The sequence below is a fragment of the Natrix helvetica genome, assembly GCF_964273705.1.
Source record: "Natrix helvetica genome assembly, chromosome: 12".
Taxonomy (NCBI): Eukaryota; Metazoa; Chordata; class Lepidosauria; order Squamata; family Natricidae; genus Natrix; species Natrix helvetica.
Genome location: NC_138556.1, coordinates 14,878,261 through 14,903,088, shown reverse-complemented (window position 1 = coordinate 14,903,088; position 24,828 = coordinate 14,878,261). Strand labels below are relative to the sequence as shown.

Below are 24,828 nucleotides of genomic sequence, written 5' to 3'. Positions count from 1 at the left end.
CTTCCAGACAGCAATTATTTTTCAAGCAGAGGACCCTGTACCATTTCAGACACTGGAAGCCTTCAGTGATAAAGCACCCATAAGTTCTGAAGGCAAGCTATTCCACTGGTTGATTTTCCGTTAGCATTTTCTCCTTAGTTCAATGTTGCTTCTCTCCTTGGTTAGTTTCTGTCCATTGTGTCTTGTCTTGCCTTTTGGTGCTTTGGAGAATAGGTTGACCCCCTCATCTTTGTAGGAGCCCCTCAAATATTGGAAGGCTGTTATCTTGTCTCCCCTAGTCCTTCTTTTCATTAAACTAGACATACCCAGTTCCCTTAAACCATTGTTCGTATGTTTTAGCCTCCAGTCCAGCCCCCTAATCATTCTTGCTCTTCTCGGCACTCTTTCTAGAGTCTCAACATCTTTTTTGTATTGTGGTGGTCAGAACTGGGTGCCGTATTCCAAGTGTGGTCTTACTAAGGCTTTGTAAAGCGGTACTATAACTTCACATGATCTTGATTCTATTCCCTCTATTAATGGAATTTGTGGCCTCTAGCAGTTGCTGGATGTGAGCTCCCATCACCTCTACTTAATAGCATGATGGCTCAGGATGATGGCATTTGCAGTTCAGTAGTCAATGTTCTCTCTCTCTCAATCTAGATTCTAGTACCAGCACGTAAGTTCTATTGAACGGTTAAAATCACCCTTCTCTTCACTGCTCTTTCAACATCAATATCAGCTACAGTGAGTTAGGATTGACCGCTCACCGAAGAAGAGAGAAAATTACCTGGGATTTTGAATTATTAAGAAGAGCAAAATGAACGTCTCACATTATAAAACAGCCTTTGCTCCATATTAATGCTGTAGACTTTTCCTTGCTTTATGTTTTTCTCCAAAAATCCACAATGTCATGGGTGAAGAAAGAGACCTTGTAATCAAAATGAAATTCTTTCTTTTTTTTCCATTTCCAAGAAATTAAACTGTGCGCAAGAATAATAAAGGTTGTTAAGAAATGTATTTAGCCTCATCTATATGTTGATTTCTTTCAAGTAAGCAGCGCAATGTTCTTTTGTTGTCCTCATCATTGCTGTACCTTGTAAGTGATTATCATGCAAGTATATTTCTTGCCATAATTATGCCTTTTCTTTCTTTTCATGCGCATCTAGAAATGCTCTTTATGCCTCCTAAAATTACTTTCACCTAAGAGGCTTCTCAGAAGCCCAATAGCTTTCCTAGGATCTAGAATCTGATGCATTTCAAGCCCCCCTGATTCCTTCTGAATTTCATCCCTGTTGCTTAATTTCTCAAAAATTCCAGAATTATGCAGAGGGCTTGCTGAAGATCCCAAATTTGAGAGACGGCCATCTAATGGTCTTTGTATTCAGTTCTTCTCCATTATGACACCCATCTTTGGAATAAGGTAAAGGTAAAAGTTCCCCTTGCACATATGTGCTAGTTGTTCCCGAATCTAGGGGGCGGTGCTAATCTCCTTTTCAAAGCAGAAGAGCCAGCACTGTCCGAAGACGTCTCTGTGGTCATGTGGCCAGCATGACTAAATGCTGAAAGCACATGGAACGTTGTTACCTTCCCACCAAAGGTGGTTCCTATTTTTTCTACTTGCATTTTTTACATGCTTTCAAACTGCTAGGTTGGCAGAAACCGGGACATGTAACGGGAGCTCACTCCGTTATATGGCACTAGGGATTCGAACCGCCGAACTGCCAACCTTTCTGATTCACAAGCTCAGCGTCTTAGCCGCTGAGCCACCGTGTCCCTAATATCTTTGGAATATCTTAGCATTAATCATTGGGTTTACCAACTCCCTATTATATGTTTAAGGTTCTATGGAGACTCAGTCCTTCAGGAATGTCTGAAGATACTGTGGTCCGAATGGATATCCATTGGTGCCTTCTGTTTTTTGCCATAGAAGTCCAAGGTTTTAATTTTATGTTATTTGTAGGCTACCTGGACTCTTCAGAAATGAAGTGGCATATAAACTGAAGAATTAACAAGCAGACTAACGAAGTAGCAAAATTGCAGTAGGTGTTTTGGTGCATTTCTGGAATTGTCCCGTAAAATGTAGACAATTTTACTTTGGTGCATTCTGGAATTGTCCCGTAAAAACCTGAAAGACAACTGTCTCCTAACCCATATGTAAAGGGATGCTGTTCCATTGAGTTCTGCTTTTTTCCAAGTGCAGACAGAAATCCCAGCATTACTTCCTGGCAGAGAGGTGACCCTTGAACGGAAGTAGGTTGGTGGTGTAGGATAAGTGATTAGAACTTAAAATGAGAGGGGACATTGTTTTGAACATCAAGGAAAAAAAGGATGTTCCAATCTCTAAGGGCTGCCCCCCAAAAGAGGGGGTCAACCTCTTCTCCCAATCCCTTGAAGGCAGGACAAGAAGCAATGGATAGAAACTAATCAAGGAGAGAACCAACCTAGAACTAAAAAGAAATTTCCTGACGTTAGAACAATTAATCAGCGGAATGACTTGCCTCCAGAAATTGTGACTTCTCCAATGCTGCATGTTTTGTCCATGGGGTCGCAATGTGTCAGAAAACAACAACAAAAGTTGAGAATGGATGACCTGTTCCAGGGACAACAAAGCTGTGGAACTCAGGAGAACCCTAAACTTGTAACTAGGGTTCATTGCCATAGGCTATGCTCCTGAGATAACAGCACCCCAAAAATGTAGCCTGGTAACTTCTCGGTCCCCCCCACAGATCCTCCATTCCTACTCTATGGCTCCTCGATCATGTAGCTGAAATGTGGGTTTTAATTGCATCCAGCTCATCACTTGTCTATCAGATGCTTCCTGGAAGAGTAGTCTTTGCATGTCCAATGTTGGACCAGCATTCCTAGTGGGCATCTTTTTAAGCAAACTATTTTAAGAAAGAGTTACTGGGTGATAATTAGATATTGAAATACGCTTGGCTTCACATTCCAGTGCTCCCTTCCAATTAGAATGGCACGAGAGTGAAAGAGTAGCTGTATAATTGTATGAAGAATAGATCTAATTTCCTCAATGTCATTGCAATATCACCTTCCAGCGGTGACAGTGGTGAGTGATTATGCATATCATTTAGCAATGGACTTTGATTCATTTTGCATGGGAGTCTTTGTTTGTGTGTGTGTGTGTGTGATTTTTAAAGAAAATAAGAGTAAGGGGGAAAAAAGGAGGGGGAGGAAGAACCATAGACATGTGAATAGATTCTAAATGAGCTCATCAGGAGTAGCCACGGCAAAAAAGCGTCACTGTGTCATTCTTAACACAGCCGTACCTTGAATTTGCTGTGAATAACGGTGACGTTGTACTGTTAACGTCTAGCAATTGTTGTAAGTTTTGAAAATATAGAACTGGTTCAGTGGTGGGATTCGAATTTTTCTACTACCGGTTCTGTAGGCATGGCTTGGTGGATGTGGCATGGCTTGGTGGGCATAGCTTGGTGGGCGTGGCAGGGGAAGGATACTGCAAACTCCCCATTTCCTCCCCACTCCAGGGGAAGGATACTGCAAAATCCCCATTCTCTCCCCACTCCAGGGGAAGGATACTGCAAACTCCCCATTCCCTCCCAATCAGCTGTGACTCGGGAGGCAGAGAATAAATGGGGACGGGACCAGTTCTCTGAACTACTCAAAATTTCTGCTACCGCTTTTCCAGAACTGGTCAGAACCTGCTGAATACCACCTCTGAACTGGTTGTTAATGGAGGGGAAAAAAGGATATTTGGTCACCTTTTGCGTCTTCAAGTTAAGGGAAACATTTTTATAACTTGGAGTCTCAGAGTAGGCAATAGAATAGACAGAAGACCAATTTTGACTGTGCTCTGGACACTGCATAACAATCGAATCATATCCCCCCCCTGCTAATATTACCTTCTAGCTACCTGGGGACTAGAGGAAATCATATCAGGTGCTTATCTTATGAAGAGGCAGCTCATAAAATTCCAATATGTGGGAACTGAAGGACTGCTTATATGTAATACGTTGCAGTTTTTCTTTTTCTTTTTTGATTCTGTTTAATCAAGTAAATAAGAGCAATAAATAAAGATTCCAATATAGCCATAATTTGGGTTTATATCAAATAAATCTAAAGACTTCCCGGGATCTATAGGTCTATTGGGGATTTATAGAATGGTGTGCTCTTAAAGGATAGCCTTCTGAATCTATCTATCTATCTATCTATCTATCTATCTATCTATCTATCTATCTATCTATCTATCTATCTATCTATCTATCATCTATCTATCTATCTATCTATCATCTATCTATCTATCTATCTATCTATCTATCTATCTATCTATCTATCTATCTATCTATCTATCTATCTACCATCTATCTATCTATCATCTATCTATTTATCTAACTTCTATTTAAAGCTGCAATGGCAGAGTGGTTAGAGTACAATACTGCAGGCTACTTCTGCTGATCACCGGCTGCCTGCATTTTGGCAGTTCGAATCTCACCAGGCTCAATTTTGATTCCGAGGTCAGTAAAATGAGGACTCAGATTGTTGGGGGCAAGAAGCTGACTCTGTAAACTGTTTACAGATGGCTTTAAAATACTATGAAGCAGTATATAAGCCTAAGTGCTATTGCTATCTCTGTCTGTCTGTCTGTCTGTCTGTCTGTCTGTCTGTCTGATCTATCTATCATCTATCTATCATCTCTCTCCCTCCCCCTCCCTCCCTCTCTCTTCCTCCCTCCCTCTCCCTCTCTCTCTCATACACACAAAATGTTCACTTCTATCAATGGCCATCAGAAGTCAATAGATAGCAATTGAAGCCTATTTAATTCTGGTAATGTCACTCAAAATCCCAGAAGGTTTTAGGTAAGAACCAAAATATCTTCTCAGTTTTGCCCACCATGCAAAATTTCACATGGGGGAGGGGGAAAGCTCTGAATTAACTATACTCCATCCTTCAGGTGCTACTGTTTCTGACTCCCAAGCTATTTGGCGAGCCTCCAAGTATTTTGATGATGACGTACAACAGTTGTGAAATGCTGTTATAGTCTGGACTTGAGCATGAGGTTAAGACAAGGAAGGAGAATCCATACATCTTTTAAGGCTCTCCCAATTTCCAGCCCCAACAATATAGAATAGAGCAGATAGAACAAATGACTGATGTTCTGGTCTACAGTTTCTCTACCATTTGTTCCTGTCATTGGAACCCAATACTTACCTCTCAGGGAACAACCTCTTGGATGCAGTGCCCTGAAAGTCTGCCACTAAAGTCTTGCCAAGTCTAATACTTGCAATTGTCATTTGCATCAGCCTAGTGCCAAACAGCTAAAACCCCAACCTTCCCAGATGGTCACTCAGTAAAGGCCAAGTATTTGGGGACGTGGTGTAGGAGGAGAGAATTCACTTCAATTTCCATATTAGCTTCATTTTGCTGATGTCTACTTTGCAGTTGAAAACTGTGACACACATGGAAAGACATAAAACCCATTGATTCCTAGGAGGAAAAAGAAGGAGAATTCGCAATAGCAATGTGCAAAACATATACATTATAAGGGACACAGTGGCTCAGTGGGCTAAGATGCTGAGCTTGTAGATCAGAAGGTCAGCAGTTCAGCTGTTCAAATCCCTGGCCTCGTGTAACTGAGTGAGCTCCTGTTACTTGTCCCAGCTTCTGCCAACCTAACAGTTCAAAAGCATGTAAAAATGCAAGTAGAAAAATAGGAACCACCTTTGGTGGGAAGGTAACAGCGTTCCGTGCACCTTCGGCATTGAGTCATGCCGGTCACATGACCACGGAGACGTCTTCGGACAATGCTGGCTCTTCGGCTTTGAAACAGAGATGAACACCGCCCCCTAGAGTCGGGAACGCCTAGCACATATGTGCGAGGGGAACCTTTACCTTTAAACATCTATTCTGCATTTTTCAACCACCCTCATTCAATTTATCTTCCCTGTCTTTGCCAAAAGAAGAAGTGGCAAAATTCCTAAAAACACTCCTGGGTTTTTCAGTGACAAGATGGTTACAGGATAACTTTCTGACTTGTGGCATATCTTGCCAGCAGCCTGAGGTCTCCTGGGCTTCCAGCATCTCTCCAGGGAAGACTTCAGGAGACGGTCTTATGGGGATGTTTCATATCCTGACATGCAAGCCGCCTGAAGATGATGGGTAGCCCAAATCTTTTGCACCCCCACAAATCAAAAGTGCAAATTAGAAAGACATTCCAATGACATTCTGAAAGCGGTTGAGAAAAAAAATTCCCCTGAAATGTTCTGAGCTAGGCTTCCCCCAAAAGCACGAGGCACAGTCCTGGTCCTGACAAAACCCCTTTTATTAAATGAATGTGAATTCCTCTCATTCACATTCAGCAAGGCCTGGTAAACAGTCTTTCAAATGAGTATTTATGACCACAGACCTTATCTATCTTGGAAAGCTGCCATGTAAATATTTTCCAAATGAGGTGCTGGGCAAGGAAAACTCGGGGCACAGAGTCTCTGAGATATACGGACAGATCTTCACACTCCTGAAACGAATCTAACGAACGAACAAATTGTTTCCTGCAAAAGCCCACTCCCCTTTCACTCCTCTTTTATTTCCTATGGGAGGGCCTAATCATCTTCCACCTGTGACTTTATTCCCAAGCCTACCCTGATTTCGGAGTTGTTCTTTTCTTCTGGCAGCTCTCCGCATGCGCACACTGGGAACAGGCTCCAGCTGTTCCTCTGCCTCACTGCTGTCTAGCTCCTTAGGCACCTGATCACTGCCAGATCTCAGCCCCCTCTCTGCCTCCAATGCAGAGCCCTTCTCCAAGCCTTCCCCAGCCTCCAGGACTGGCCCATGCTCCTCCCCAACCTCCTCACTGTCCGACTCTGCTGCCAGCCCCCTTAGTCGCTGGTGGGCCACAACATGAAGCCTCTTTCAGGAGAGAAGAACATTTTCAAGAAGTGTGACAACACACTGTGACCCAGTCCAGTTTTTGCTTCATATCTCAGCTTTGGAGTACAGGTGATTCAGATTTTTCCTCCAGGGGGAAAAACACTACCGAAAGAAAAATAATAACAGAATAACAAAGATGGAAGGGACCATGGAGGTCCTCTAGTCTAGAGCAGGGGTGTCAAACTCAAGGCCCGGGGAGCCAGATCTGGCCCAGGGGATGCTTAGTTCTGACCTGCAGTCCAGCTCTGGAAACAAGGAAGCATGGTGCCTCTGCTAGAGAAAATGGAGCTTGGGAGGGCCATGTGCAGTCTGCCTGGGCTCCATTTTTGGCTGTGACAACCTTCTGCAGCCCTTTGCCAATATATATGAAGCCCGGGTGGGTCATCCACAGCCTCCCTAAGCTGTGTTTTTGCTGGCAGAGGGCTGCAGGAGGCCATTGTGGCAACAAACGGAGCCTTGATGAGTGATGTCAAGCTGGCAACGCCCACCCTGGCCACACCCCCTAGCCACACCCACCAGTTTGACACTCCTGATCTAAAGGATCTCCCATTCCAGGACTAGACCCTATATCATACCAAACAAATGGTTGTCCAGTCTCTTCTTGAAATTCTCCGGTGATGGAGCATTCACAACTTCTGGAGGCCAGTTCTTCCACTGGTTAATTGTTCTCACTGTCAGGAAGTTTCTCCTTAGTTCTAAGTTGGTTCTCTCCTTGATTAGTTTCCACTCATTGCTTCTTGTCCTGCCTTCAGGTGCTTTGGAGACCAGGTCAACCCCACCTGGTCTGCGACAGCCCCTCAAAAATATTATAACTCTATCATGTCACCTCTAGTCCTTCATTCTTCACTGTGCACTGAACTGAGAAGTCACTAATATTTACCCTACCCTTATCCATCGTTACGTTCTCCCCATCCCATTGTCTAATCCAAATGTGCATTTTCTAATGTATTCCAACTATCGGCGCTTTTATGACTTATTCATGGGCTGGAAGCTGAAATCCCAGCCAAGGGTGGAGACATGTTTTACTGGATCACCCCTGCCTCAATTAATGCAGGATGGTGCTTAGCAGGTCACCTGGGCTCAGCCGTTGTCACGCAAGGTTCAGCGCGATGGGTTTTTTTGGTGTGGTTTCGGGTAAATTTCGTTTTGCTTTCAGGGGGCCGGCCCTGCCCTTCTGCCTGGTGGAGAGGATGAATGGACACAGGTATTGAGCAGCCAGGAAGCTGCAAGGATGTATCAAAAGCAAGCTAATGGACAGAAAGTGCCTGTTCACTGACAGATTAATTCCCTCCCCTGTCAACTTGCATCATTCTGGAAAGCTTGTGATGGGAGCCAACTCCCATCAGGATGGCACCTGCTGCTTTCCCATCTGCTGAATGCAATTGCTTCTTTGATTGCCCATTTTTCAGCTTAATGACTTTATTCCTTTTTTTCCTCCCTCCCCCCCCCATCTCTCTCCTGGTAAAGGTTTCTTTTTCTTTTAATACAGTTTTAAAGAAGGGGGAGGTTAATCGTCCTGGTGGAAAAGGTTTATTTATTGAATGCTTCTCCTGCTCATTGGCGAAGGGTTGTTTTGGTTTTTAATTTGGAAAACAGCACAGCCTTACCAGAGGTGGTATTTGGCAGGTTCTGGCCAGTTCTGGAGAAGCGGTAGCAGGAATTTTGAGTAGTTCGGAGAACTGGCAAATACCACCTCTGGCTGGCCCCGCCCCCATCTACCGTATTTTTTGAAGTATAAGGTGCACTTTTCCCCCCCAAAAGAGGGTGAAAATCTGGGTGCATCTTATACATTGAATACAGCATTTTGGGCATCCCAAAACCTCTCCCCCTTCACAAAAATGGACATGTAGAGGATTTGGGACACCTGCAAAATGCTTCTGGGGGCTGGGGAGGGAAGAACAAGCAATAAACAGGCCATTTTTTGCCCCCAGCCCCCAGGAGCATTCTATAAGCCTCCCAAAGCCTATGCATGCCCTGTTTTTTGCAAAAAAATGGGCCAATTTTTACTCATCCCCCCCCCCAGCCCCCAGTTTGGTAGGCCAGCAGAGTGCAAAAACATTTTTTAAAATTTACCTCTTCAAAATCTTGGTGCGTCTTATAGTCTGAAAAATATGGCATTCTCTGCCTCCCGAGTCCCAACTGATAAGGGAGGGAATGGGGATTTTGCAATATCCTTCCACTGGAGTGGGGAGGGAATGGAGTTTTTATAGTATCCTTCCCCATGCCCATCAAGCCACGCCCACTAAGCCACACCACACCTACCAAGCCAGGCCCACAGAACTGGTAGTAAAACAAATTGACTCCCACTACTGAGCCATATGATTCCAAAGGTTTTGCTTTTACAAAAGGCAATTGGATTTTCATGGAGGTATTTTTCCCCCCACCTTCAAAACCTTGGCCTTCTCATCCAAGAAGGTTCTTCAGAACTCAGACCTGAAGGAGCTTCTTAGATGAAAAGCAAAAGGTTTAGTAGATGAACAGAGTTGGAAGGGACCTTGTAGGTCATCTAGTGGTTCAACCCCCTGCCCACCCAGGTAGGAGACCCTACACCATTTCCGACAGATGACAGTCCAGTCTCTTTTTGAAACCTTTCCACAATTTCCAAAAGCAACTTCTGTTCCATGGGTTGATTGTCCTCACTGTCAGAAAATTCCTCCTTATTTCCAGATTGAATCTCTCCTTGTTCAGTTTCCATCCATTATTCCTTGTCTGGCCTTTGGGTGCTTTGGAAAATAGCTTGACCCCGCTCCTCTCTATGGAACCCCCTTAAATGTTGGGACACTGCCATCATGTCTCCCCTGGTCCTTCTCTTCACTAGACTAGCCATGCCCAGTTCCTGCAACTGTTCATTGTATGTTTTAGCCTCCAGTCTCTTAATCATCCTAGTTGCTTTTCTCTGCACGCTTTCTAGAGTCTCGACATCTGATTGATAGTGTGGTGGCCAAAACTGGACGCAGTATTCTAGGTGTGGCCTTACTGAGGCTTTACAGAGTGGTATTAGCATCTCACTCGATTTTGATTGTATCCCTCTGTTAATGCAATTTATGTTTTCAAGGGGAGAAAAAACCCAAGAAAGTCTAATTGTCTTTTTTGGAAAAGCACCTTTGAGACAACCATGAGCTGAATGATGGAGAATTCCCACAGACACATAGCCTTATTAAGATAGATCTTGGGGCAGATGTTGAGCTGCTACCTGCTAAGGTAGTTTATTCATTGGATTGATAGCCCATCTTTTTTTCCCCAGTGGTTTTTCTTCTTTCAATGTTATCTATTGCAACTGCCTAGGAGGGAAATTGACCCGAGGAAAGCACAGGGAGCTTCTGTGTTTAAAGATAGACTAGGACTTGGATTTTCCCAGTGCCTGTCCAAATTCAGAAGATTTAATTAATTTATATATTGTGTCTCTACCCCATCTTTCCACCAATCAATGTCTTTATTCGGAGGAAGGGATGCCATTGACATTAAACTTTGTTTCCAAGTTTCCACTTGGAAGACCGGATATTCCTATATCTTGAAAGAAGTCAATAGCTATCACCTTCTAAATAGGCAGGAGGAAAGAGGAAAGAATAATGAGTCCACCCTCTTCTATGACTATTTAAAGAAGAAACTACAGATACTTCTTGACTTACAACCACTTCCTGTTCTGACTGAGCTCCTCAAACATGACAAGCCCTCTGTAGTTAAATCAATGATTCCTTTGTTAGGAGCGCCAGCAGTCCCGACAAAAAACTTTCTCTCTCACCGCAGGCTAACAAGTCTGCCCAGCAGGGAGAGGAATTGTTGTCTACCACATCTATTCATCTCCGTCCACTGCCTTTTATCCCCAGAGCTAGGGTGAGGCTTCTCTAGCAGTGGTGGCTCTTCATTTCCAAGGACCGGCCCATAGATTTCCACTGCTCTCCTCTCCTCTGCTTTCTGCACATCCGTGCATCAGGCACTGGACCCAGCTGTTTCTCCTCTTCCTCATCAGCCACCTCCAGACCAATGGGCTGTTGACTCTCCATCTGAAAAGTGATGGACACCTCTCTCCCCCCTTTCTCTGCCAGCTCCATTCCCTCTTCCCCCTTGGACTTCTCAGGTTGCCCTGACGCTGACCCCAACTCCCATGCCTCCTCCTTCTCCTCATCTGATTTGGCCGGCAGCTGACAGACCCCAACAGTTGCTTAGCGATCGTTCAAAATTACAACAGACCCTCCCAAAAAGGGCTATGACCCACATTTTATAATTCTGACCTCTGCCCTTCCCACAGCCCATATTTGCAGTGGTTTGCAGTGCCCACAATCCCATGACAGTGATTTACGACTCTATTCCTGGAACCAGGCTTGCCCTTCCAATTTTCAGAGAATGGGCTTGCTTAACCACTGCAGCATTCATTGAATGACTGCAATGTTTGCTTAATGACCGCTGTAAGAAACCTCATAAAATCAGGCCTGGGTTCATGGTGACTCACTTTATCATTGTCATAACTTAGGACTGTAATTGTAGGGCTCAACTACAGTCATAACCCGAGGACTACCTCTTTCCCAAATGTTCTCTCTCTGTGTGTGCATTGTGGGGCTGAATGCAGGTCTACATTTAAATTCACCCCAGTATTTTGGTTCATGAATATTCCCGAGGAAATCAAGGCGAGAACATCACTAAAGTCCCCTTTGCCTAGCTAAAAAAACATGAAATTGCAAAGCTGTTGCAACCACCGATGAATATTGAACTCATAGACCATTACAGTTGTGGCATTTAATTTCTTTTGTTTGTGTTTTGCGTATCTGGTCCGCTTTGTTACCGATTCTTTCTTTCTTTTTTTTTCCAGGCTAAAAGGCTTTTTTGTTCTGTTTTGAGCTGGGGGGGAAGAGAAGCAATAATAACCAGAAATGGCCTTTGAATCCCGTCCAAGCTGGTTGAGTTAGTGGGGATTCATCAAAGCGGGATGTATCATTGCATATTGAGCATCTGTCAGAGATGGAACTGGCAATTTACAGAAAGATATTATCTGTAATTTGCTACTTCACACTTTACGTTGGGAAAGAAAAAAAATCTTGGGGAAATTTGAATGCTGACTCCACTCTTTGCAAATTTAAAGATAAATGCTAGAGATTTCGATGATTTTTCTCTCCCCTGGATCACCCCACTCTACGTGCCCAGCAAACCATACAAAGGGAGAAAATTGGAAGAATAAAACAATGCATTCTTTGAAGTACTTATGGAGATCTAGTCAAAGAGGGAATGGGCAAGAAGCTTTAAGGAGGAAACAAGCCTGTTGTCAGGCCTGTAGTTATGTTCTTTTAGGATCTTTGGCCTGCCACACTTTCTATTATTTTCCTATGCTGTTTCATTAGTGTAGTAGTTGGGAGGGGAGAATAGAAAGGAGTAGGATTGTGGAATGTATTGTTGTCATTCTTTTCTAGAAGCCAAGGTCATCTTTTGTCTCTGCACCTCGACACCTGACCGGAAGCAGAGCGGTGTAGATGCCAGCGTGGAAGATGATAATTGGAACATGTGATGGATTTGTAGGTGTGGGGATAAGATCATGAACTTTCAACTGGGTGGAATTCCAGGAAGAAAAATCAGAGTTGGAATTCCATAGACATGCTAACTTGCCTGTATGATTAAATTGGAACTTTAAGGATGATTCTGCCTTGGTCTCTGATTGATTTCATGCATGGTATTTAGAACGCTGACACCTGTAGCATTTTTGAAGGAGGGAATTATTTCGTTTCTTTTTATTTTTTAGGAAGTATACGTTGTGGCCCACCAGTGGCCAGCGGAGCTGCCAGAACAGTCAGAGATTGGGGAGGAACATAGGCCAGTCCTGGAGGCTGAGGAAAGCTCAGACGAATTCTCTGCATCGGAGGCAGAGAGGGAGCTAGACAGCAGCAAAGCAGAGGAACAGCTGGAGCCTGTTCCCAGTGTGTGCCTGTGCAGATCTGCCAGAAGATAAGAAGAACTAAGAAAGTAGGGTCGACTTGGGAGTAAAGCCACATCTTGGAGGTGATTTGCATCCTTTTCTTTGGTCCTCTCTATACACTGGACCACGAGAAATTTCAATAACTCCTCTGGATTCTTCTAAGTCAAAATGCTGGCTCAGATTTTTCTCCCTCTCTCAAGTTAGGTTGAGCATCATTATTGGGTCCAGGTTGGGTCAAGTCCCTTTGGCGTCCATCCTGCAGTGTCTCCTTAGAACTTACTTCCTTTGAATTCATGGAATCTGATTCCAAGGCAAGAAGGTAGAAGATTAGAATCTTTCTAAACAGATCAAGGCTGTAGTTTTGACTTATAGTCAAGGCTATAGTTTTCCCAGTTGCAATGTATGGCTGTGAAAGTTGGACCGTAGGAAAGGCTGATCGCCAAAGAATTGTGGCCTTTGAACTATGGTGCTGGATAAGATTCCTGCGAGTCCCTTGGACTGCAAGGCGATCAAACTGGTCAGTCCCAGAGGAGATCAACCCTGACTGCTCTTTAGAAGGCCAGATCCTGAAGAGGAAACTCAAATCCTTTGGACACCTAATGAGAAGGAAGGACTCCCTGGAGAAGAGCTGGGAACGATGGAGGGCAAAAGAAGAAGGGGAAAACAGAGAATGAGGTGACTGGATGGAGTCACCGAAGCAGTAGGCATGAGCTTAAATGGACTCCAGGGATTGTAAAGGACAGGAAGGCCTGGAGGAACGTTGTCCATGGGGTCATGATGGGTTCGACACAACTTTGCAACTAACAACAACAACAAAACAGATCAATGATTCAGCTATCTTGCTAGCCACTCTGATGAGGAGGAGGACTCATGGGTAGGGATAAATCTTCCCACCTGTGGGGGATACTTGGTGTCAATTTTTTTTTTTAGTAAAGATAGTTCTGTCTCTTCTTCATGGGAAAACGGATGCGTCCTTTCACAATTTCCGTATTTCTTTTGACAACAAGCAGTATTTTTAAGTTTCCTGACAAGGTTATGTAGATGTTAGACTTAGAGGAGAAGGAAGGAAAAACTAAAAGGCGAGGGAGAAATGGAGACGGAGAGGAAGACAACACAGCCACTGACAACGGGTGAAATTATCTTTAATGGGTGAAAGACAGCTGTGACCCTTGCATGGGCAAATGATGGGGAAAGGACGTTTTGACAGCTTGAGCGCTGTCCTTTCCAATACAATGAGACAGATGGAAGAACTCGATTTTACTCCCAGTTTGTGAAGGAATATTGCACAGCCACGGAACTGTTAACATTTCATTCTCCAAATAATAAATAATGAAATAACAAGAGAGAATACAACAACATATGAAATGATAAAAGAATAACATTTTATTCTTCCTAGTCTCCAAAGCACCTGAAGGCAAGAGAAGAAGCAATGGGTGGAAACTAACCAAGGAGAGAAGCAATCTAGAGCTAAGGAGAAATTCCCTGATAATTGGAATAATCGATCAGTGGAACAGAAGTTGTGAGCACCCCATCACTGGAGGTTTTTAAGAAGAGTTTGGATGATCATTTGTCTGGAATGGTCTAACACTGTAAAGCGATATATAAGTCTAAGTGCTATTGTTCTTAGACTGAGAACATGTGGAATATGTGGAGATGAGTGGAATCACGGCATTCCATTAATTTGAGGGGGGGAAAAGAAAAATAGAATTTATTCACTCAAATTTTATTCCCTTGAATTTATTCCCATCACTCACACAAACTCCGCCCCCCCCACAACGCGTCCAATAATTCTGCCTCCTAGTTCAACTGGAACTGAGCTTTTAGCGTTAGGGAGGCGTAGTTTGGCTTGTTCAATATTTCAGTTGCGATGTTTGTTGCATTACTGTTTCTCTCTTCTGAGGTAAACCACCCTGGGAGAGTTCAGCCTTAAAGGTGGCCTAGAAATCTTTTAATTAATCCAGCCAACCAAGACATGTAAATGTCATAAATAAATGTAATGAATAATAAATAAATCAAGCTAGGAAACAATCACGAAATGTAATGGAGCCGTCTCTTTTTCCCTCCCACCTCTCTTGCAATCAATACCAAACTTTGGAAGAGTGACAGCATCTATCACGGGGAAGGGAGGGTGCCACAGCAATTTGTACAAAAAAGAAAAGAAAAGAAAGAACAATAGAGGGCAGGAATGGAGAAAGGTGAAGGGAAAGTGCCCTCCCGTCTTCTCAAGGAAGGAATAGATCAGACTTCCAGCCCTTGCTTATCAATGGAGACCGAGTGGAGCAAGTGGCCAGGTTTAAGTTTCTGGGGGTTGTCATAAAAGAGGATCTGACCTGGGGCAACTCACATTGCAGCCCTGGTCAAAATATGGCCCCTGGGACAGATACGTGCAATGAATGCTTGTGTTGTTGCAGAGTCTTCGGGATCTTTTTGTGTGGGTGTGTGTGTGGGGGGAGAAATTCTGATTTGGGGTCTGCTTCAGCCTCCTGGTGTGGGGCTTTGGGTGAAGGCTGGAGGGAAGTGCTGCTGGTGGCCAACAGCCGGGGGGGGGGGGGGGGGCTCGTTCCAGTGGGACTGCATCATGGCCTGGAACTGGCTGACTATCTCAGCCCACTGAGATGCCAGTACCTGGCCTTGCACTCCCGCAAGTCTTCCCTCTGCTTGGAAAGCCTATGCTCGTAGTCCTCAGTGAGGTGGAAAGAAAGATCATAAAATGGGGGCCAAACTCATTTAACAACTGTCCCACTTAGCAGCAGAATTTTGGGGCTCAATTGTGGTTGTATGTCAAAGGCTAACTGCCCTCTCTTCTTTCTCACAATTTTTTCTTCTTTAAACCCAACGTGAATGGATTACATATCCCTACCTTTTATAGTTTAGAACTCTAAGTCAAACACCACAGCAATAAAAAATTCCTGCCGAAATTTAGCTCATCCTTTCTCATCTGCAGTCACAAAACTTTACCTTCCCCAAATGGAGGGAGCAAAATTAACTGTTATAAATGATTCATTTGCATATACCCCATACAGTCAATGGAATGAATGGAAAGCAATTATGAATAAATAAAATAATATATATAATCTCAGAAAGTATTACACTGGTACACATTGGAAAGCCTAATTAATGCAAGGAGCAAATTATTATTCAACCGTGATTGAGTTAAATAAATCACGGGATTGAGAAAAATAGGATGTGGGGAAAAAAAGACTCTTTTGAGGAGTTGGCAGCTGCCGGATACAAAAAAAGGGAGGGAAAAAGAACCTGAATTGGAATTTAAATAAAAAATAGCAGTTATGAAGAGCTGTCATTATCCAAAGCATTTCACTTGCAATTAATTGCAATGAAAACATTTGCAAAGCAGAGTTGACATTTATAGGGTATGCTCCATGTGGTGACCAAAACTGGTGAGATTTCACTTTAACATCACCACTACAAAATAATAATAATAATAATAATAATAATAATAATAATAATAATAATAATAATAATAATAATGACTGTAGAAAAAGAAATTGTGTGTTGTCCCGATAGTAATTGGCGCCCTTGGAGCAATACCTAATGGGCTACCTCGTTATTTGGAAATTCTAAATTTATCGGACTTGAACATTTTTTTAAAAATCAGTATCGGTCAATTGCAAAAGGCAGCTTCACCTGGAACAGCTTACATCCTATAACAATACCTTCAGTATTGTCAACAACAACAACAACAACAACAACTGTCCTGGTCCTTGGAAAAGATTCTATAGGTGGATAAAAGATGCCAAATCCGGTCTGAACACCTGGCTGACTCTGCAACCAATAATAATAATTCAAGCACAAATCTGACAGCTTCTTTCACTCTGGGTTAACCCGGAGAGACAAGAGGAGACGAGATCAAGTTTTCAAGAAAGACTTTAATATTCTCTGAGAAAATTGCAAGTAAAAAGGCAGAGAGCCTCACACACACACACCCAACTCCCCCCAAAATAGATTAGTGCATTGCAAGCTGAAAGGCTGTGCAACCGGAGACTGGCTTCATGGAACGTAGCCTTCGGCATAATCTACTTGTGGGTCTTATAGTTACCATTTCAAACCCTTTGCTTTAATTTGGGTTGTGAAGGCTGCAAACATTTCCTTCCAATTACAGAGGAGAGGAGAGAGATGACTTTAGAATCATTGATATGCCAGGATATGCCTGTTTTGTGAATTGCCAACTGTAGAACCAAGTCCTGTGGCAACTGGGTTCAGCGGGCATCCATTGAACGCCGAAAACCAGCTCCTGTAGGAGTTGAGAACGCAACCTCCTGGCAACAGGAGCCAGGCTTAGTGGCCTGATCTTTCCTCACGATGCTTTCCTTTGAAAAGATTAATACCACATTTGGCTCAAATCCCTCTGCTGAGCAAAATCCACAAGTTCTCCGCTCTTCCAGAAGTTTGTCAATGTTTAAAACAGATTTCCATGCCAACGTGTATTTGATTTTTTTGAGTGGGGGAGGTTGGTGGTGGATGTTTAATGCATGAAATATCTCTCTTCATCCTCAGTGCTTTGAACTGAAATGTTCAAGGCGGTTCTCCAGCTCTGCTTAGCATTGTCTCCTGGAGTGGCCCTTTCTCATTTGAGCTTAGTTCTCCCAAGAAGGCAGTCTTTTTATTTTTAATCACTGTAAAAAGGGCCCTCTAATTAGAAAAAAGTGGTCATACTATCTACTATCGTACATTTAGACAGAAATGTCCACAAAGGAAGTGATGTGAATGAAACAAGAGTGGTTATGAAGCCTACACCTTTGTAGAATGTTCAAATTGTTACACCCACACAGAGCAACAATGCTGGTTATTTTGCATGTCTGTCCATCTGTCCATCTAGCTGACTGTCTATCTATCATCATCTATGCATCCATTTCCATCCCCATCCCCATCCCCATCTCCACCTCCATCTCCACCTCCTCTACCTCCACCTCCACCTCCATCCCCATTCTCATCTCATCTCATCTCCATCTCCTCCTCCTCCTCCTCTTCCACCTCCTCTACCTCCACCCCACCCCCACCCCCATCCAGGGCTGGTATTGACTTCCCTACCCTACTGGAGTGGTATTCACTTCCCTACCCTACTGGTTCGCAAATGTAAGCGTGCGGGCATGCGTTCAGCCTTCCACGTATGTGTTTTTGGCTTTAAAAAGGGCCTAAATAGGATGCCATAGAGCCGGGGTGGGTGGGCAGGGCCACCTGCAATTTCCACTACTGGTTCGGGAGAACTGGTCCGAACCGGTAGAATACCACCTCTGTCCCCATCTCCAGCTCATTTATCCATCCATCCATCCATCCATCCATCCATCCATCCATCCATCCATCCAGGTGTGAGCTTCAAAAATTTCAGCAATGGGTTCTCTGCCTGGATGCTTGGTGGGTGTGGCCATGGTGGCCATGGCCTAGTTGGCCTCCTGCACCACGGTAGGGGGGGCTGTTTTCACCTCCCCCCAGGGTCCAGAGGCTTTCCTCGAGTCTCTAGGAGGGCAAAAATGCCTCCCCCAGGCTGCGGAGCCCCTCCAGAGGCTGGAACCTTCCAGAATTTCCAGGAGGCCCATTTTCCCCCTTCCTTGTTTTGCTGGCACCCTACTTTTCTTGGCTTTCCAACCAAACAAATGAGGGAGAGAATGGACTCTTCCAGACCCCGGAGCTACTGCCTGAAGGCAACTCATAACTCCTAAACCCACGAGAAACCAGCAATGTCTGTAGGTGGAAAGTATCTGTACGACAAGGCAGGTGATGCCCCATCAATAACAAAGCAGAGAAAAATAAAATTAAGATGGATTGATCACTAGATCTGTTGTTTCCACCAATCCCAAGTCTCCATCACTGGTGACATTTATGGAAGCTCACAGGAGCTTAGGGATTCTGTTTCTTTTTTATTAGTTGCTGCAATGGTGATTGACAGTTTGTTTTGCGGAAACTCAGCGCCAAAGTAACCACCAAGCGATGTGACTGTTCTGATGCCATCCATACAATACAATACAATACAATACAATACAATACAATACAATACAATACAATACAATACTATAGTAGAGTTGGAAGGGACCTTGGAGGTCTTCTAGTCCAACCCCCTGCCTAGGCAGGAAACCTTCCTTTCCTCTCTCCTCCTCTTCCTATCCCTCCCAATCTTCTTCTCCTTTCTTCTTTACCCCTCTTTCCCTCTCTTCTCTCTTGACTATCACTAATGGGAAGTAAGGGCAACATCAAAGAAGCTTGGAAAATCCACTTGATTTGGAGAGTTTCTCTTCATATTTTTGCAGGGTGAGAGAGCATCTACAAAAAGAGCTAGGGTTAGGTCACAAGCATCCTTACCCTCTTATGCACCCCCTCAAACATATACAGGTACAAGAAAAATAATCGAAGAGAGCAAACAAAGGTGAGGTTTAAAATAAAAATAAAGGACGGGGAGAAAAAGGCTCTGAACTGCCTTTACGAAGGCAGAATCTTCTCTGTAGAGTTTCTTCTAATCAAACAGTGATAACTTTTAATGCCTTTTCCCTACTGCCCACCTCCCCCAACTGCTGTCAACTCTCAATTTGTTCTCACCTTTCCTTTTCTTATTAAAACATCCTAGTTAATCCCAGGAGTTACTCTACCAACGCTGGCTGCTAATTTAATTCCCTGTCCAGCACCCGAGTCTTTTGTCTGCTTCGCAGTCAGTCGTCCGTGTGGCCTTTAACTCCCCATCAGGCATCTTTTCCTCTGTTACATTTTCGCTTTCTCCCGCATCGTTGAAGTCTCTATCGCAGCCTTTCAAAACAAGATTCCGGGCATGGAATCGACAGTGGATTTCCCGGTTTCTTTGAGAGTTCTCGTTATTTTTGCTTTTCCCCTTGGTTTTTCTCTTCGACTCTGGCCTCTTCGGGTTTAATTCAAACTCCTCTCATCGTACGGACTTCCTGAGAGTTTTATTTCATTTCATTTTGTCCGCTTTCTTCATCAACACATAAATTCATTAGTAGCCACCCTTTCTCTGAATAGTTAGTGCCTTGTCTAGTTAACACTTTACAGTTGGTTGAAAGGCTAGGGTTTTCCCACCCTCTATGTAGGGATGTTATATGCCCATGATGGTGAACATAGCAGGTGTCACACAGAGCCCTCTGTCCGAGCATGCCAGCCGTTGCCCCAGCCCAGCTCCACCACACATGCGCCCATGCCTCCTGGCAGCCAACTGGTCTTCAGTTCTCTGCCGTGCATGCAATGCGCGGGGGCGGTGGAGATGCAAGGGGAGTTGCCACATGCAGGGGGGCACATGTAGGGAGCAGGGCACATCTGTGTGTGGGTGCTTGCATTGCATTTGGGGGATTCATGCACATGGAAGTGTCCCCCCCATGCCTTGTTTTGGGCCTGGGAGACCTCCTGCACCAACTTGGAAGCCAAAATGCAAGCCCCCCCCTCCATGCCCCATTTTGGGCTTGGAAAGCCTCCTGCACCAACCTGGAAGCAAGAAATGGGTGAGGGGCATGGAGCACATGAGCACATGCATGGTGGGGTGAGGGGCATGCCCGGGGCGCACTCCCATTGCATTTAGGGGTTTTACACGCATGCTTTAAGTACTCAGCACCAAAAAGGTTAGCCATCATTGTTATGTGCTGATTGACCTTGAAGGCAATTAAATTGTCCTTTTGCTTATATATAAGTCGTCATCTAGAATGGAGGGTTAATATTATAGTTTTGTAATAATATTATAGACAACACCAGAGAACCAAGAATCCAAGAATGGAAACAGTATTTTATCCCTAAGTTGTTTGCAAGTCTGCAAGGACTTTAAGCCGCTTGCATTCCGCTGAAGACAAGGGGATGTTGCAGCTCTTAATTTTGCGCAGGACTGCAGACCTCCATTTAAGCTGCAACGGTGCCCATTACGGGAATATTTTCAGTCCTTTCCTAATTCCTACCAGCTTCGATGAGTTGTTGCCGACTGTGATATATAAAAAATAATTCCTCCTCAGCTTTTTTTTCCCCATAACTATTTTGCTCAGAAAAAGAAAGGTACAGTGATCTTAAAAATAACCATAATGAGCTTTTATTAAGCATTAAGTGCACCTGCTGCATGCAATTATTTCTTTATGCTTTATCCGTAATCCTTCATTATTTCCGAAAACAAGAAAAACAATGTGTTAGGAACTGTCACAGCAAATGAGCTATTCTTCCCATGAGATATATTATTTACCTTACCAGCCATATTCTTAACATACCTACGGAAAACATTTTCCCCCCTGTATTTTTGTTACCATCAACTGATCACCAGCAAAGATGATTGGGGACAGGAGGTTAAAACATATAAAGAACGGTGGCTGGAATTGGGTAAAAAGGTAAAAGTAAAGGTTCCCCTTGCACATATGTGCTAGTCGTTCCTGACTCTAGGGGGTGGTACCCATCTCCATTTCAAAGCCGAAGAGCCAGCACTGTCCGAAGACGTTTCAGTGGTCATGTGGCTGGCATGACTAAACGCCAAAGGTGCATGGAACGCTGTTACTTTCCCACAAAATGTGGTCCCCATTTTCTACTTGCATTTTTACATGCTTTCGAACTGCTAGGTTGGCATAAGCTGGGACAAGCTCACTCCGTTATGCAGTGCTAGGGATTTGAACCGCCGAACTGCTGACCTTTCTGATCGACAAGCTCAGTGTCTTAGCCACTGAGCCACCACATACCTTAGACTTGGGTATGTCTAGATTAATGAAAAGGAGGACTAGGGGTGACATGATTGTACTGTTCCAATATCTCAGGGGTTGCCACAAAGAAGAGGGAGTCAAACTATCCTCCAAGGCACCTGGGGGCAGAACAATGAGTGGAAACTAATCAAGGAGAGAAGCAACCTAGACCTACGGAGACATTTCTTGACACTTAGAACAACTAATCAGTTTAACAACTTGTCTCCAAAAGTTGTGAATGCTCCAACACTGGAAGTTTTTAAGAAGAGATTGGACAACCATTTGTCTCAAATAGTATAAGGTGTCCTGCTTAAGCAGGGGGTTGGACTAGAAGACCTCCAATGTCCCTTCCAACTCTGTTCTTCTATTCTAATTTTGTAACCTATCTATGGAAAGTTTATCAGCTAAGTTTTCACATGGGGCTCATCCTACTGAAATATGGGCAGGGTCGTGTCAATCTTTCGTTAGCTGCGAAGCTACTTTTTTTGGGGGGAATTAAATATTTAAGATCAGGGTTTATCTCTGCCATTTTAACAGCCCAGGTATTTGTCATCTCTGCAGCAGACTTCCTTTGGACTGCTTTTAATTTGAAAAACCCATCAACCCTCAAACAGCAATGTGTAATATGGCCCTGAATATGAGCCTGAGAGACAAGTCTTTGCCTTCAGATCTAATTGGATTCCATTATCCCTGATCCTTGGCCATACAGAATGAAGGTTTGGGGGAACTGGACTCCAATAGAAAGCAGAAACTCACAACTTTCGTAGCCTTCATATAAATGAGTGCAAGGCAACATAGAGAGGGATAAGGTCACAAACTTTTTTAAAAGTCTATTTAAGTCAGATCTCTTTACACCAGCTATCTCCAGCCTGGTACCTTTCAATGGATTGTTTAATACTCCAAGTACCATCCTTCTTGACCCCAAAGCAGAGGTGGTATTCAGCAGGTTCTGACCAGTTCTGGAGAACTGGTAGCGGAAATTTTGAGTGGTTCGGAGAACCGATAAATGCCACCTCTGACTGGCCCCGCCCCCATCTATTCTCTGCCTCCCAAGTCCCAGCTGATTGGGAGGAAATGGGGATTTTGCAGTATCCTTTCCTTGGAGTGGGGAGGAAATGGGGATTTTGCAGTAACCTTCCCCTGGAGTGGAGAGGGAATGGAGATTTTACAGTATCCTTCCCCTGGTATGCCCACCAAGCCGCACCCACCACGCCATGCCCACGAACCGATAGTAAAATATTTTGAATCCCACCACTGCCCCAAAGGTGTTTTTTCAAAAGGCAACTGGACTTTCTTTGTTTTTTTCCTGGGAGACGTTTCAAGTCTCTTCCAAGAAGCTCCTCCAGTTCTGATGACGTTCTAAAGAAGTTCTGAAGATGGGAACTGAAGAACCTTCTTGGATGAGAAGCAAAACCTTTTCAAGGAAAAAAAAAAAGGAAAGCCCTGTTGCTTTTGAGAAAAGCACTTTTGGGATTTCCAGATTCATCAAGCCCATCCTGGCTATTGAATTCCGGAATCTGAAGTCCTCATTCCTGCAGATTGCCAAGCAAAGGTGATCTTCAGCCAGTTCGGATGGGTTTGGGCGAATCGGTAGCAGAGATCGTGGATAGGCCTGGCCACCTGCCCCAGCACTATGCTGTCCTATTTAGCCATGTTTTTGACCCCGAGCACATGCAGAGAAGCGCACATGTGAGCAAATCACAAGCGCAAAAGGCTGGGCGCATGTACAGGGGGTTTGCGCAGGGGGCAAAACAGTGGTTAAAACAAGTGAAGCTCACCGCTGTTACCAAGTTTGATGAAAAGAAGGATTAGGGGTGGTCACCACGATGTAAAAAAGATGTTGAGACTCTAGCAAGAGTGCATAGAAGAGCAACAAAGAGGATTAGGGGACTGGAGACTAAAACATATGAAGAACGGTTGCAGGGACTGGGTATGTCTAGTTTAATGAAAAGAAGGACCAGGGGAGACATGATAGCAGTCTTCCAATATCTCAGGGGTTGCTCCAAAGAAGAGGGAGTCAAGCTATGCTCCAAAGCACATGCGGGCAGGACAAGAAGCAATTAAGTTATGGGCACACTAGACCTGCCAACCATTGTTATGGAATTGATTTTGTTGTCTCAACCATCTTCATAGGACTCCCTCTTCATTCTATTTATTCTCCCTCCCCTTGAAGAGCTGTTTGTGCCTAATAGATACAGATGATCATAATAAGCCATAAAATTGCAATCCATCTCTCCGATGCCATAAAAATCACAGAAGTCCCACAGCCAGACAACTCAGTGATGGATTATTACTTGTCTAATGCTACCGTTATGAAAGAGTTCAGAAGGTTGTTGTTTTCTTTTCAAAAGAAGGATTTAATGGAGATTAAAATCGTTGCACAACAAAAGAATACAGTCTGAGGTGCAAATAAGTCTCCACCTGCTATACTGGAGAACTTTTTGAAATTTATTTTAGAGGCGGTGAGAAGAATCCATCCTTTCTCAAATGAGTCCCTGGTTGGAAGTAGGGCGGACAATTTGGTACCTCAAGCATAGGGTTCTTGGGTTACTTGACTGATTCAATGATCCTCCGTTGCCTTCTTGTTAAACTGCTTTTAAACACGGGCAAAAGGATTCCCCATTTCCATGATTTCATAAACAGAGCATCTAACGTAGCCATTAAAAGGCTTCTGCTGTCGTCCATTCATTCTTGTTCTCTCTGGGCTCAAAGAGATTATATCTGCTGCAAACTCAGCACTGGTGACAGGAAGGGCATCTGGCCAGTAAATGCTCAGTTCCATTCAGTTGCCCCCAACCCCACTCCAATGCAAGGGATGATGGGGTCGTTAAAAGTCAAAAAAATTAAAAATAAATTAGCAGGCAAAACAGTAATTTCAAGAGGAGCAAAGAGGTTGAGGAAAGCTATCCTGCGAAGACTTGCAGGAAGGATCCTTGTAAATCTACTTTTTTTAAAAAAAAAACCACATTGCAGGAGTCATAATGTCTTTCTGGGGTTGCACTTTGCTATTGTGGCAAATCTGGGTTTGCACTTTGCTATTGTCCAAGTGACAGAGATAACTCTGCTATGCACAAGCGTCAAAAGCATCTGGCAATTGGTCTTTATTTTTAAGAGGGATGGAGAGGAGGTGGAAGAAGAATGAAGGAAGGATGAATGGAAGAAAGAAGAAATGGTGGACCGGAAGGGAGGGAGGGAAGAAAGGAAGGAAGAAAGAAAGGAGAAATAGAGGGAGGGGGGAGAGAGGGGGGAGGGAAGGAGAAATAGAAGGTGGAAAGGAAGGAAAAAGAAAGAAAGAAAGAAAGAAAGAGAAAGAAAGAAAGAAAGAAAGAAAGAAAGAAAGAAAGAAAGAAAGAAAGAAAGAAAGAAAGGCAAAATTAATCCTGATCT

At 43.9% G+C, this 24,828-nt stretch overlaps 1 long non-coding RNA gene across 1 annotated transcript in view; it reads right to left on the bottom strand.

Annotated features, from left to right (window-relative positions):
• The window catches only part of LOC309398209, a 49,628-nt gene that overhangs the window by 5,767 nt on the left and 19,033 nt on the right, over nucleotides 1-24,828 (bottom strand). The gene's annotated exons all lie outside the window — the stretch shown is intronic.